Source organism: Danio rerio, chromosome 7 (assembly GCF_052040795.2).
Source record: "Danio rerio strain M-AB ecotype USA chromosome 7, GRCz13ab, whole genome shotgun sequence".
Classification (NCBI taxonomy): Eukaryota; Metazoa; Chordata; class Actinopteri; order Cypriniformes; family Danionidae; genus Danio; species Danio rerio.
This window is the reverse complement of record NC_141027.1, coordinates 74,077,857-74,093,358: the sequence shown is the minus strand read 5'-3', so window position 1 is coordinate 74,093,358 and position 15,502 is coordinate 74,077,857. Positions and strand designations below refer to the sequence as shown.

The following is a 15,502-nucleotide window of genomic DNA, read 5'->3' as shown; positions in this document are numbered from 1 at the left end:
AAAAGATTTCATTGATGTGTCATATCAGTCAGCCGGCAACATTAATAGCGCTTTTAAATGATTCAATAATGCCTTATTCACTATGATTGTGTATTTCCAGCTCTGGAAAATCAGTCAATAAAAGTGATACGTGTGTGTATTCGGCTGCTTTATTTGAAACCATCTAAGTGAATGATGAAAACATCAGCAAAACATCTATTTTCCTTACACGTCAAGCACGTGCTTTTTCTGTTTCAGATCTCAATGTCAGATCTTCATGCATGGAGTGTGTTTTGCTCACCTACGCCGAGTGTGTGTGAAGTGTGTCAAGTGAACGAGAGGACTTGTTTCAAGTGTTTCGAGTCAATGGAAGTTGAACCCCAAGTGACAAGTGGTGAAATCAATAGACAAAAGTCAATAAGCAACACTAAAGCTGCCGGTAGAAAGCAAAGGATGCCGATAATTGTTATTAATCCTGTGCGTTTCCCTGAGCGCCGGGTTTTAAGGCCAGATCTAGCCAAACAGGCGCAACGAACACAATGGTGCCCTGGAGCTACACACAATGGTAATCACATGCAAAACAAGGTTGTGATTATGTCGTAAATAATGAGGAAGGACGGTGAACAATGGCGTAAATAATATGTGGGTCATATGCATTGGACTAGCACTGTTGATCCTGGCACGGCTCATTTTCACACTCATCTAGGGGTGGGTTTCTTCCAAAATAACAACAATAATGTGACTCTTCAAACAGCATTATAGGTGAATTATCTGTGATTACTGCAGTCATGTTACATGCTTGCCTTTTTTTAAATAAGAGATGAACATACAGATATAACAATCACTTATAGGCTTATTTCACGCGGCCGCCATTTTAAAGTACCAAAGCGAGGCTGTGGTGGGAAGTATAGGACCAGCAATGTAAACATTGCAGCAACATGCTGTGGACTACAAACCTCCTGCTGTTGCTGAGATTTTAAAATGCAGATATGGTGTAAACATCACTTTAATATTATACAGTAAGTTTAATTTAAACAAATAAAAGCATATTAGGCATCAAACAACATCACAATCTCTGTAAGAGTAATATGCTCAAGTGTCTTCCTAGGCTTCAGTTCATGGCACCAGTTAAACACTGTGGGGACGCTTTCCTGCTTCAGCCTATGTAAACCGGTGAGCAATAAAACACTGCAGTCCTCTGTAGCACACCCTCGTGTTGTCTGTATAGTGTTGTCCCAATACTGAAGTTTTAAAAATGGCCATTTCCGCTAACATTGAAGCACCGCTGATCAGGGATGACTCGACTGATTTTCACGGCTGCTTCGCACTCCAATCTCTGTGTATCTGTGTTTGCACTCAGTTTACCGCTCTTCACCCAGTGCAAACACAGATACACTGAGACTGCAGCCGTGAAGATCAGTCGAGTCGTCAAGCAGACACAATGGCAATGTCTTAAATGTTAGCGGGAATTGGCGTTTTTTTCTTCTAATTCAGTTTCGTGACAAGTCTAATATAGTGAAAGAATCAGTTTATTAACTCGAGTTTGATAAATGGCATCTGAAACGTGTGTTTGGAAAAGAAAACGTTAGTTCACTAGTGCCATTTCCCTGAACTTAGCTGAAAATAGGCTCTGATATCCCTTTTTATTTACACCATTCATTCAGAACGGACCTTCGGGTCACTCTAAAGGCGGTAGACTAATACATTTGTGTCACTTTATCTTCGCTGATAAGATATTCAGTCAAGTACACAACGTTCCTATGCAACTCCCAACGATACTTCCAGGTTTCTTCTCACCGCAGCCTCGACTTCGCTTTTAAAAATGGCGGCCATGTGAAATCAGTCTATTCCATCACTGCTTCTACATATACATATTTACATATACATATCTATAACTATATATACACATTACCTGACAAAAGTCTTGTCGTTGACCCCAGTTGTAAAAGCAACACATAATAACCAGACTTCTAGTTGATCATTTGGAAAAGTGGCAGAAGGTCGATTTTTCCGATGAATCATCTGTTGAACTGCATCCTCAAATACTGCAGAAGACCTATTGGAACCTGTATGGACCCAAGATTCACAGTAATCAGTCAAATTTGGTAAAGGAAAAATCATCAAAACCATCAACAGTCTGAGGTATCAAGACATTTCGTCACCTTGGAGTTATAAGGTTCTATCTGCATTCTAAATGATTTTGAGATGTTGAGCTTCAAAGTTTTATGCATTCCATATAGCTAACAGTATGTGTAACAAGTTCTCTTTCATATATACATCAACAGGAGAGAGACCCTAAATGTACTCTAAATGTAAATGATCAAAGTTTTCTTAAGCCCTTTTCACACAGTGATAACGGTAAATATATGGAAAATTTCTGGAATGACTTTACCGGTAAATTTAAAAAAGTGTTGTTCACACAGGCAAGGACGTTACAGAATTTTTCTGGAAAAGAGCATTAACACATCCATTCCAAAATAACGGTAAATTCTGACATCATTAACCAGAAATCAGCTCTAAGTGAAGTTTATTCATAAACTAATTTCGAGAGGATCACATGCTTATGATTGACACGGCTGGCCCCGAGTCAAGCTAATGTACGAACCACCAATCAGACTACTCCTAAATAACCAAACACCTTACCTTTAGTCATCTTCATCTTGAAGAATCCCCCCTTCCACCCCTTCGCCTCCTCCTTTGTCTACAGGGCAGCACGGCGGCCCAGTGGCTAGCACTGCAGCCTCACAGCAAAATGCCTCCGGTACGGGCATTTACCCAAACGGTCAACATTTTCGTGTGGAGTTCATGTTCTCCTGTGCTTGCGTGGGTTTTCCCCGGGTCCTCCGGTTTCCTCCCACACTCCCAAAAACATGACACTTAAGTAAATTGACTAATCCAAATTAGCACCAAATTCAATTCAATTCTGTCAGCAACGCATCACCTTAGCAACCCTCACGCAGCAGGAGGGAGGGGAGTTCTCGAGATCTACCCGAGCTCAAACTCCCCTCTCGCCCTGCAACGGGAGGGAGCCCCGGGCTCGAGGCTCTCATGAGCTCGGGGCTCTCTCCCGGGACAGCATGCCAAACTAGCTTATTACCAATCATCAGCTAAGTGTGAACTCTTGAAACGGCTGCGCTTGTATTTGTAAACATTTGACTACATCTCAAACTCTGTGGATGAATCAGTATTGTGAACAACTCCGATGAAAACATACAGAGAAACACTTTCGCATGTCGAGATGTACATGATATGTGTGTGTGCTGGCGCTAATGGGCTGTTTTGCATGGGCACACGCAAAGCTTGAAGGTAAACAAACAACGGCTTATCATAAGCATCTTATCGATAATTAATTACACGGTTGGCATTAAGATGAACATATAAACGTGATCTGACTAATTTCTAGCAGCTAAATGTGTCTGGAAAAATATTCAAAGGCTTTTATTCTCATAAATCGCGCGGACGTGAAAGCGTCTGACTGTTTTGATTGGCTAAAGCAGACGTCTCACATCAGCATGTTCTAGACGTGCACACGCTCTTTCCGGCAATCTTTCTTTTGCACAGCGCAGCATTCCGGCAAATTACCGGTAATGTTAAAACTTCTCTTTCCGGAAAATAGCCAGAATGAATTTACCGGCATTTTCAAAAAGGGCCTGTTCACACATACAACCTTTCCGGAAAATTGCCGGTAATTTTCCGAAAAGGTGTGTATGTGTGAAAGAGGCTTTAGATTTGTAAATTGGAATAAAAAAAAAAAGTAAATGCAGATTAAGGTTGGGCCGAAAGACGATGCCATTGTCCATCGCCGATGGCCAATAGACAACACAATGCTGAAAGGGCATCACCGATCCTCTGACCCACTCCCATCCCAAACCTGCTTGCAAAGAATACGCACTTAGGCCCCGTTTACTCTAATATGTCTTAGTGTTAAAATGGCATTTTAGAATGAAATGATCCACATCGTGTTTTACCTAGCATTTCTGAACAGCCCTCCGTCCACTGAAAACGTACATCACGCGACCACACACACTGTCATGTGCTCGTCTGAGCTTCAGAGAGCAGTGCACGTTGGACAGTTCATCAAGGATGTACCGCTGGATTGTGTCTCACTATGGTTGTTAAACGTGGTCTTATGGTTGTTAAACGACTCTTCTGTCTTTTGAATATATCAGGTAATGTGTCACAGCATCAGCACACTGCTTCAATCTTTCGCTCTCACGCTTGTACTAATTTTAACGAAGACCTCAGATACTGTTGGATGGTTGCTGTTGGTTGTGCACAATTTTTTACCGACCAAGTTTTGTCGACACATTCTTTATTCACTGCAGCATGACTTTATATTCTATACTGTACGTTATTTCTGTTAAAAGACAAGACTTTTGTCTAAGCAAAGTTAGACCTCACTGTTACAATTAAATAGTTAGAAATCAAGGCATGATCATACTTTAGCTAAAATAAGTGTAATCTAGAGGCCTTTGCCTTTCATATGAGCCACTTCTGATCCCAAATGATCGACTAGAAGTCAAGTTATTATTTGTTGTTCCTAAAACCTGCATATGCAACAAGACTAGAGGTAGCAGATTGTGCAATCGATGCTGAAACGACTTATTGTGCAGCCCTAACCTATACCCACTGAAGGTTTGAGATGGAGAATCACTCTTTATTGCTTTTCTCTTTGTTGACACTGACGAACACACGACACGATCCATCCTCTTAAGTCAACCTGAATCTTAAAGCGAAGCAGAGGATGTCTGGTCTAAAACGAACAGGCTTCAGGACCCAAAGCATCCCAGAGCTCATCTGTGAGGTGAGGTTTTCCTCTTAAGCCACTGGCTCCTATTCACACTGACACCAAGGCCATTATAATTCCCTCTATCATCACAAAGACCTTCAGCAGAAATCTCTTGTAAAGATGACTGCTGGCACTGCCATTCACAAAGAGGATTTTAAAATGTCAGCCAATATCAGAGATTTGCCTCATTAAAGTGAGTCAGGGGGCTTTTCCTCAACGCTATTACAAGAGGGAGAAGTTCAGGGGAAAAGCAGTCTCCCTAATATTTCATATTGCTAAAAGCACCAGCACACCACTATATTTATTTTTTAGAAGTGTTTAAATTGAAATACTTAGGCCCAATCCCAATTCAACTTCTGTACTCGTTTCCCTCGGCCCTTGAAACAGAGTGTGAAGGGAAAGGGCTTCAAAACTTACCCCTAAGAAATGGGACAGCACCTGTATACGTCACGTGGTATGCCAGTTGCACTGCCCAGGAAAAAGCTGCCCTCCAAAGGGTTGTCAATACAGCGCACAACATCATCGGCTGCACTCTTCCCTCCTTAGAGGAGTTGTTTAAGGCCCGCTGCTACAGCACAGCATGCAGCATCCTGAAGGACTCGTCTCATCCAGCATACTACCTATTTCAAATGTTACCTTCGGGGAGACGATATAGAACCATAAAAGCCAAAACAAACAGACTAAAAAATAGTACATGTCCAAGGGCTGTTGCAATAATGAATGGACATTAAATTGAGGGTGTTTCTGGCCAAAATTATTTTAATCTTTTTAACTTGTTGCTAGGATATGCACTTGCCACTTTATACACTTGGACATTAAATTGTATGCCTTCCTGGCTCACATTTTATTAACTTTTAAATTTGAAAAGCTGCTTGGAAATGCACTTGCCACTTTATATGCACATCATACACACTTTTAAAACTGTATTGTAACTCTTCATTTGATTTGATCTTTTTATCTCTTTTTAATTATTGTTGTTGTTTTAGATAAATAGGACTGCACTGAAGGTAAGGGCAAATCTAAATTTCGTTGTATCTTGTACAATGACAATAAAGATTCTGATTCTGATCATACGTCATGGCGATCTCTTACTATATATGACCGCGACTGCTGTAGTTATTCCAGTTGTGTTATAATTTGGCATTTATCTTCAGCAAATCACTGAAGGCCAGAGTTGCCAAATTAGCAAGTTTGTTGCTAGATTTAGCAACTTTTTTTTTCAAAAAGCACCAACAAAGTTAGCAATTTTTAACATTCAGTTGGCTACTTTTTGCAATTTTTAAAAAGTGACTCAAAAGAGCAGCGGCTGCAGGCTTCACTTAGCACACACATATCACATTCAAGGTAAATTGCAAGCTCAGATTGTTTTTCATAACTGTTAATTTACGGATATTTGTTAACATGTATAATTGTTGGTAAAATAGGTATAAATTCATAATTTCCAATGGTACTATAATTGTTGTAACTTTTACAAACGTGTTAATTTCACAAGTTAAAAAGAGTAAATACACAAGATGTGCTTGTGTAAAATAATGGAACTGTTCATTGTCAGAGTTTTATTTAAAAATTAAAAAGTCTTATTAATAAAAGTGATAAGAAAAAAAAATCTTTTACAAACGGTCAACTATATTTTTCATACAAATTTAAATGGACATATTTGAGGTGGCCAGTCAATTTGAGAAAACAATTATTTTGTATACTACATGTTACGCAATGACGTCATCACACAAAGTAATCCTTAATAAGAACTTATTTATTGTGCATCTGGATGTAATGTTTTAATAATTGTGCATATGGATGTAATGTTTTAATATAATTAATACACAGTGCCTCAGAGAGTAGAGACATGATGGGCTTACACTTGTCATATACTATGGGATGACGTCACTGATATGCAAATTAATGCATATTAGCCACTTTTCGGGCAGGCTTTAGCTACTTTTTATTGGAAATAGTTGGCAACACTGCTGAAGGCATATATTATGTTATCATAATGATCTAATGTGGCAATAAGATCGTAACTGCGCATTTACACAGTGGCCAAATTCATCATGTAAACACAATAAAAACACCATTAACATTATAGCAGACACTGTAAAAAGCTTATTTCCAGCCATTTCTGAAAAGGTAATCGAGTGTCAGATGTGAAAGTATGTTGTGGGGCAACTATAAAGGAATAATTATAAGGGATTATAGGTAGTGAAATTTAGCTGCTTTTATTGTAGCTTTTTTTTTTTTTTTAAGTATGACAGTAAAACACGATTAGTAGCGGTTATGAATATATTAAAACTTGTTTGTTGTAAAAATTCATAATAATGACCAAAAAAATTACTAATTAGTGGATCTCCTGACTTCCGGGTGCAGCTATGCTGTCGTTGTGGCTGGTGCATTCTGGGAAATCTTTTTACCCCTTGGTTTCTGAGTGTGGTCCTGAAAAATCTTCATTTAAAGGGGTATATAGCCCTTCCTCTTAGCCCTACGCCTTTAAGCTAAACAGAATTGGGACACCCCAAACCGCTTCATGTAAATGAGCAAAACAAGGGGTAGGGCTGTGGTGTCCAAAGGGGTAGGGGCTAAAATCCCCTTTGAACTGAGATATTTAAGGGGATTACAATTCTGTAAGGGGAAGGTATAAGGGGCAGAATTGGGATTGGGCCTTAGACTATTTCAATTCCGGAACAAAAATCTAAAGATACATTTACCGCCGTATCATCCAAAATGTTAATTTCTTTCGTTTGTTTGTTTGATGCTATGCCAGCTACTATGGCTATTTTGATGATGACAAAATGTGTACTACATATTTAAATTCATTCGGTTTAGTCCCTTATTTATCAGCGGGGACCACAGCAGATATTCCAGCGTATGTTTTAGCAGTGGATGCCCTTCCAGCCACATCCCAGTACTGGGAAACACCGAGTACACTCACATTCACACAAGCACTCATATTATTTTGTTTACCCAATTCACCTACTGTATAGCGCATGTCTTTGGATTGTGGGGGAAACCGGAGCATCCGGAGGAAACCCACAACAACACGGGGAGAAGGTGCAAACTCCACATGGAAATGCCAACTGACCCAGCTGGGAGTAGAACCAGCAACCTTTTTGCTGTGGGGTGACAGTGCTAACCACTGAGCCACCATGGCTCTTAAACTGTATTTGGATTAGGAATGATAAGAAAACGCTTCAAAAGAATGAACTGAATTATATTAAATTCTCACAAAATTAAAGCTGACAATTTCTAATAACATTTTTAATGTGCTTTCAATCCCGTAGGCCAGTCTGAACACTCACCAGTAACCTACTCACACCTTCAGCTTCTCCATGATGGACGTCTAGTGTTCTACAGCCTCCGGAGCCTAGACTGCAGCTCTGCACAAGAAGGTTGGCCAGAGGAGAAATGGCCGTGCCCAACTGAGCCGTCTCTCTAGGTTTCTTCACTTTGTCAATTGGTGAAGTTTGTTCCTCACCACTGTCGCCACTGGCTTGCTTGAATTGAGACTTGTGAAGCTGAACATCAATGAATTTGCTCTTAAGTGTTTGGACTTGCAGTGAATTTAAACCACACTGAACTGAACCTCAACTCTGAAAACTAGACTGACACAGTTTCAATTTACTATAATCTTCTATGTTAAGCTGCTTTGACACAATCTACATTATAAACACGCTATAGAAATGAAGATGAATTGAATACAAACAGCATGTAGGAAAATTTTCTCCAAGAAAATAAAAACTTGTCATCCTGGATTGATCAATTCTACAGCGGGTAGGAGTATCTTGTTTTTTGTTTTTTTTTAGGTTTCGGGTAGGGTTAACTTCATGGAGTTTGTTTCTTGTATATAGATCTTTCTTAAGTCACAACGAATGTATGTTTTTAGAAAAAAAAAAAACATTTCAGTCATTTTCTCCATACAGTGGAATTCAGTGTACCCACAAGTTTGAACTTCCAAACTTTAATGCAGCTTTAAAAGGGATCTACGGCATACTATATAGACATCATAAAGCTAAATATAAAAAATGTAACTACACTTCATGACAATGTGGAGCATAAGACCAGTGATTGGTCAACTTGGTAGCGGTGGCAAGTGTGGGTGGGGGCAAGAATTGCGAGAGCAGAGTGAAGCTGTGGTCACACTGCACTTTCACCCTATTCACTTCCATTCATACACACAGGAATGCGTCAGGCCGGAAATGCAAGCTCGTGCAACACGTTTCACAGTTCTCTGCGTTATAACCATAGTTTTAGGAACTGCTTCACATCTGTGTTGCATGTAATCAATGCTCAACCATCTCTAGGGGTTACAGAGAATGATCTGAAAAAGAGAAAATATCCAGTGAGTGGTAGTTCTGTGGGCGCAAATGCCTTGTTGATGCCAGAGGTCAGAGAAAAGTCTGACTGGTTCCAGGTAATAGAAAGGCAACAGTGACTTAAATAACCACTTGTTACAACCGAGGTATGCAGAAGAGCATCTCTAAATGCACAACAATTCCAACTTTGAGAAGGATGGGCTACAGCAGCAGAAGACCACACCGGGTGCCACTCCTGTCAGCAAAGAACAGGAAACTGAGGCTACAATTCACACAGGCTCACCAAAATTGGACCATAGAAGATTGGAAAAATTTGCCTGGTCAGATGAGTCTCGATTTCTGCTGCGACATATAGATGGTTGGGTCAGAGTTTGGCATCAACACCATGAAAGCATGAATCCATCCTGCCTTGTATCAACGCACCATTGCCTTGGGGGGCACCATTTTCTTGGCACACTTTGGGCCTATTAGTACAAACTTATTATCGTGTCAATGCCACAGCCTACCTGAGTGTCATTGCTGAACATGTCCATCCATTTATGACCACAGTGTCTCCATCTTCTGATGGCTACTTCCAGCGGGATAACGCGCCATGTCATAAAGCGGGAATCATCTCAGACTGGTTTCTTGAACATGTCAATAAGTTCCCTGTACTCAAATGGCCTCCACAGTCACCAGAGCTCAATCCAATACAGCACCTTTGGGATGTGGTGAAACTGGAGATTCACATCATGGATGTGCAACCAACAAATATGCAGCAACTGTGTGATGCTATCATGTCAATACGGACCAAAATCTTTGAGGAATATTTCCAGTACCTTGCTGAATCTATGCCACGATAGATTAAGGCAGTTCAGAGGGGAAACGGGGGTCCAACTCGGTGCTAGTAAGGTGTACCTAATAAGGTGGCTGGTGAGTGTACGTTAGATTTGTCAGTACCAAAGCCAAAACTGGAACTAATCTAACAAGAAGAAAAAAAAATATATATATATATATATATATATATATATATATATATATATATATATATATATATATATATATATATATATATATATATATGAGCGATTCCAGCGTTATGGATGTGACATTTGCAGTAAAAACTCAAAACATAATTTCACACAGAAAGTATATGTTGACATTATATCGAAACTTTTGTTTATATTTTCCAAAACAGCTCAACACAGAGTTCTGGGAGCAGAAAAATATCAATATGTAAACATGTTTTATATTTTAAATTAGGAAAATAAACATGCGTTATGGATGTGACAAAAAAGTTTGCAAATATACAGTCGACAACAGATTATTTAGAAATTCTGACAGTTAAACTGCACAACTTAAAAGACACAATTCTCATCAAACAGGTATGAGTCGGCTCACTATAGAATTAAAATGATTGATTTTATTTTATTTGACATTTTTGCATTTATGAAGAAAAAGTGTCGTTATGGATGTGACACATTTCCGTTATGGATGTGACAGCTGTGAAATTGCCACTTGTGTGATTTTGGCAAATTAAATATAATAGTTTGAAATACTGACAGATACATTTACGAGTATTTTTAAAGTACTGTAAAAAACTTGCTAACACAAAAAATGTAGAAACGGTTTCTCTATTTTGGAGAAAACTAAATTATTTTTTATGGCAAGGTTGACATTTGCATGGAATTGCCCATATATATATATATATATATATATATATATATATATATATATATATATATATATATATATTATTATCATTATTATTATTATTATTATTATTATTATTTATTTATTTTTTATTTTTTTTGCAAAAACTAATTTGAATATAAATGTATTATCTTTCTATAACTAAAGATGTACGCTGATCGTTTCAGACCATTTAATAAAACAGATTTGTTTAATTGCACCAAAAATTGTCTATATTTAGTAAGAAATCTATAAAATAATTAATTTGTGAAAGAGGGTGTACTCAATTATGCTAAGCACTCTATATATTTCTCTAAACTGAAATCTGCAAAATATCAACAACAAAAAGTGGTGAGTTTACTTGAACTACCATTAATCGATCTGTTAAGATGATTCTGAATCAGATAGTTAAGATGACAAATTTCATGTCATGATTCAGAATGAATAACACAAACACTCAGACCTGAAGGGCATTTTATCGCACCGGGTCATCAATCATAATCATAATCAGAGTGTATTACCTCACCTCTGCCTGATGGACGTCTGATTAAATGTGCTCTGGCTGTGGTGAATAATTGAATTCCGGAATGTGTGTGTGTGTGTGTGTGATGAGCTCACACTAATGCTGAAACCCAGCTCATCTCCTCTTTCAGCGCTCCTGCTATATTTTACTCAACTCTGGAAAATACCATCAGCTGGAGTTAAACAGAAAGGGGAAAAAACACCAATTAATGAGGAAAGTAACTCGTTATGACACCTACGATGGCTTTTGATCAAAGTCTAGCAGTAAAACGGATGTTTATGAGGCTGGGATTGTGGAGAAGTGAGGAAACTCAGTCGCTGCTGTTCTCAGATTAGCCCTGCAGGTGGCACTGTTTTCAAAACGCACAGTCAAAATGATGAACAGCTGCACTGAGAGTCATTACAAGATGTTCCTCGTGTTATTCTGCAGCAGATTGCGAATAAATGCAGAAAGTGTATTAAAAATAAATAATATTATATTAAAACAAGAAAAAATACACATAATGCTGTTTGAAAGTCCCCAAAAATGTAATTTCCAGGTAACACGGTAAAGATTTAAGAATGTGTGTGTGTATATATGCATGTATGTATGTATGTATGTATGTATGTATGAATGTATGTATATATGTAGCTAAAGTCAGAATTATTAACCCCCCTTTGAATTTTATTTCTTTTTAAAATATTTTCCAAATGATGTTTAATAGAGCAAGGAAATTTCACTGTATGTCTGATAATATTTTTTCTTTCAGAGAAAGTTTTATTTGTTCTTTTTTTTTTAGGCTAGAATAAAAAGTTTTTAATTTTTTAAAAAACATTTTAGGGTTAAAATTATTAGCCCTTTTAAGCTGTATATTTTTTTCTAATAGTCTACAGAACAAATTAATGCCTAATTCCTCTTACTTGCCTAGTTAACCTAATTAACCTAGTGAAGCCTTTAAATGTCACTTTAAGCTGCATAGAAGTGTCTTGAAAAATATCTAGTCAAATATTATTTACTGTCATCATGGCAAAGATAAAATAAATCAGTTATTAGAAATGAGTTTTTTAAACTATTATGTTTAGAAATGTGTTAAAGAAATCTCTCCGTTATACAGAAATTGGGTAAAAAAAAATAACAACAGGGGGGCGAATAATTCTGACTTCAACTATATATATATATATATATATATATATATATATATATATATATATATATATATATATATATATATATATATATATATATATGTGTGTGTGTGTGTGTGTGTATTTTTTCCCCAAGATTGTTTAATGTCTTCTAAAAAAATTTAATTGTATTCTTTTTTCAATTATAAATGAAAATATTCCCCTAATATTATTCCATTATCTTTATCAACCCCAAACTTATTTATTATTGTTAATAAGTTAGATTCGTCTGTAATAGAATGCTGAAAAACCATGTCAGAACAGCATCAAATAAAATAATGCCTAAAATTTTGTTCAACTAAATATTAAATAGGCGTGACACGGCTCGGCGATTAGCACTGTCACCTCACAGCAAGAAGGTCACTGGTTCGAGTTCCGGCTGGGCCAGTTGGCATTTCTGTGTGGAGTTTGTATGTTCTCCCCGTGTTGGTGTGGGTTTCCCCCACAGTCCAAATACATGTGCTGTAGGTGAATAGAATAAACTAAATTGGCTGTAGTGTATGTGTGTGAATGAGTTTGTTTGGATGTTTCCTAGTACTGGGTTGCAGCTGGAAGGGCATCCACCGTGTAAAACATATGCTGGATAAGTTGGTGGTTCATTCTGCTGTGGTTCACCCTGATTAATAAAAGGACTATGCCAAAGAAAAATGAATGTATGAATGAATATATTAACAATGAACATATTGCCCTAAATGCAGCCTTACCCTGGTCATGCAAGTATAGTCCTGCCAGGCCTGGATAAAAAGGGGTTTATTAGTAATGCAACAAAGTATTTTGCTATCTGTCAAGTACACAAAAGTTAATTTAACAGTTTATAATAAATTTAGAAACGTACACAGACAGGTTTCCGCTGTGGACGCCATCTTGTGGTCAAATGCGGAAATCACTGGTGGCCATAGTGCGTGTTTAGAAACAGCTTGAGAAATTATAAGCCACTAAACATTTTTAAAAATCAGCGCAGCCATACCACATAGTAGTTCTGTGTTGGTCAACGTTGTTTATTTAGGATTATATGACACCCAGTGAAAACTCTTCAGCAGGAGAGACAAACTGAGCTTCTGTAGCGCCACGTGTTTCTAGCACACCTGCCTGTAATTAAAGTAATCCCGATGACCTTCAGCACAAAGCTCTCGTGTGCTTCATTAGGGTTGAGGTTTAAAGAGACGGTTCATCCAAAAATGACAATTCTGTCATCAGTTACTCATTCTCCACTCATTCTAAACCTGTTTAAATTTGTCTCTGCTGTAGAACTGTCATTTTGGCCAATGACTGTAAAAAGGTTTTAGCTGGTCGACCAGCCTGGTTTTGGAGGGGTTTTGGCCACTTCCAGGCTGGTTTCCAGCCATTTAAAGCCAGGTCTTATAGCTGGTCAGGCTGGGAGATGACCAGCTAAAACCAGCTTGACCAGCCTAGCCAAGCTGGGAGTCCAGCCAAAACCAGCTATATCAAGCTTAAACCAGGCTGGTCAAGCTGGTTTTAGCTGGATTTGGCTGGTCATTTTCCAGCCTGAACAGGCTGGAAACCAGACTGGAAATGGTCAAAACCCCTTTAAAACCAGGCTGGTCGACCAGCTAAAACCAGCCAAGGCTTGTTTAAGCTGGATTTTTCAGCAGGGAACTGATGAATGCTGGACAAAACAGCCTTTGACGTCCACAGCATCTTGTTGGTCTATGGATGTAAATGGCTGTTTTTATTTTACAAGATTTATCAGAATATCTTGCTTTGTGTTTAACAGAAAAAAAAAATTATAAAACTTGAGACTAACCACTTGAATAAAGGATTACTTAAAGGATTTTTATTTTTTTTATACGTATTGTTTTTAAGTGCAGACAGCTTTTATCTCTTGCTAGATGTGATATTAATTAAAAATTATTCTACCTGAAAAAAACAAAACAAATAAGACTTTCTCCAGAAGAAAAAATAATTGACATACAGACATACTGTGAAAATTTCCTTGCTCTGTTAAACATCATTTGGGAATTATTGAAAAAAAGAGAAAAAAAAAATTTAAAAAGGGGGCTAATTTATTAATTAATTTTTTAGGGTGAACTATCCCGTTTACATACATCATACACCCATACCTTAATGATTATTTACTTTTCAAAATCTCGATTTACAGAAATTGACACTCGACTAGTTTTGTAGTCACGTTTAAAGATGCAGGATGTAAGTTTACTTCAACACAGGGGCGGACTGGCCATCTGGCAATTCTGGCAAATGCCAGAAAGGCCGGACCAATTTTTAAATGTGGGCCGATGATTTTTATTTTTTTTATACGTATTGTTTTTAAGTGCAGACAGCTTTTATCTCTTGCTAGATGTGATATTATGATGATAATAAAAATAATAATAATAAATGTTTTGGCCCAATCGGCAACTGCCGCCGGGTTTCAAGATGGGCCGACCCAATCCAAGGTTACCCGGACATAATCAAAATCTGGCTAGAATGTTATATTATTTCACCATCTTTACACCAAAATAAATAGTGAATGTGCGTGTCCGTGGGTGGGGCTGTGTCGGTGTGGTAATGTGGGCTGGTGTGGCAACAGTGCCAGGGCTGAATTTTTGTCCCAGTCCGCCCCTGCTTCAACATATATGAAAAGGTATGACTTCTGTGAAGCAAATCCATCTTAAATGTAAAACACTTTAAGATTTAGTTGGTTATAAAGTGTTTGCTCCATTTGTGTCATTTTCTACCTTAGAAGTTAGTACCTCTCACATTCTCATAATCAAATGAGTGCTCTCGTAATTTGTGAATACACGTTTAAGAGATACTTGAGACTACATTTAAATCATTAAAAATTAAAGCAAGACCTTCTCTGACATTTTTAGGACCTCCGATTTGTGACGATGGACCACAAAACTAGTCTCATGTTGCAAAACGATTTGGCACGCCTGCAATGTAGGGGTCAAATTAATAGATTTTTTTTTTCTGTGACAGAAATCACTAGAATATCTAGTACAGACTTTACTCTATTATTATTTACTAGTGTAAATATATAAACACGCTTGCAAACAGCTAACTTGGACAACTTTAAAAGGTGATTTACTTAGCATTCAGATTGTGTTTT

At 37.8% G+C, this 15,502-nt stretch overlaps 1 protein-coding gene across 1 annotated transcript in view; it reads left to right on the top strand.

The window, feature by feature from the left end:
• Positions 1 to 15,502, top strand: part of znf143a (zinc finger protein 143a) — a 705,859-nt gene that overhangs the window by 106,113 nt on the left and 584,244 nt on the right. The window lies entirely within an intron of this gene.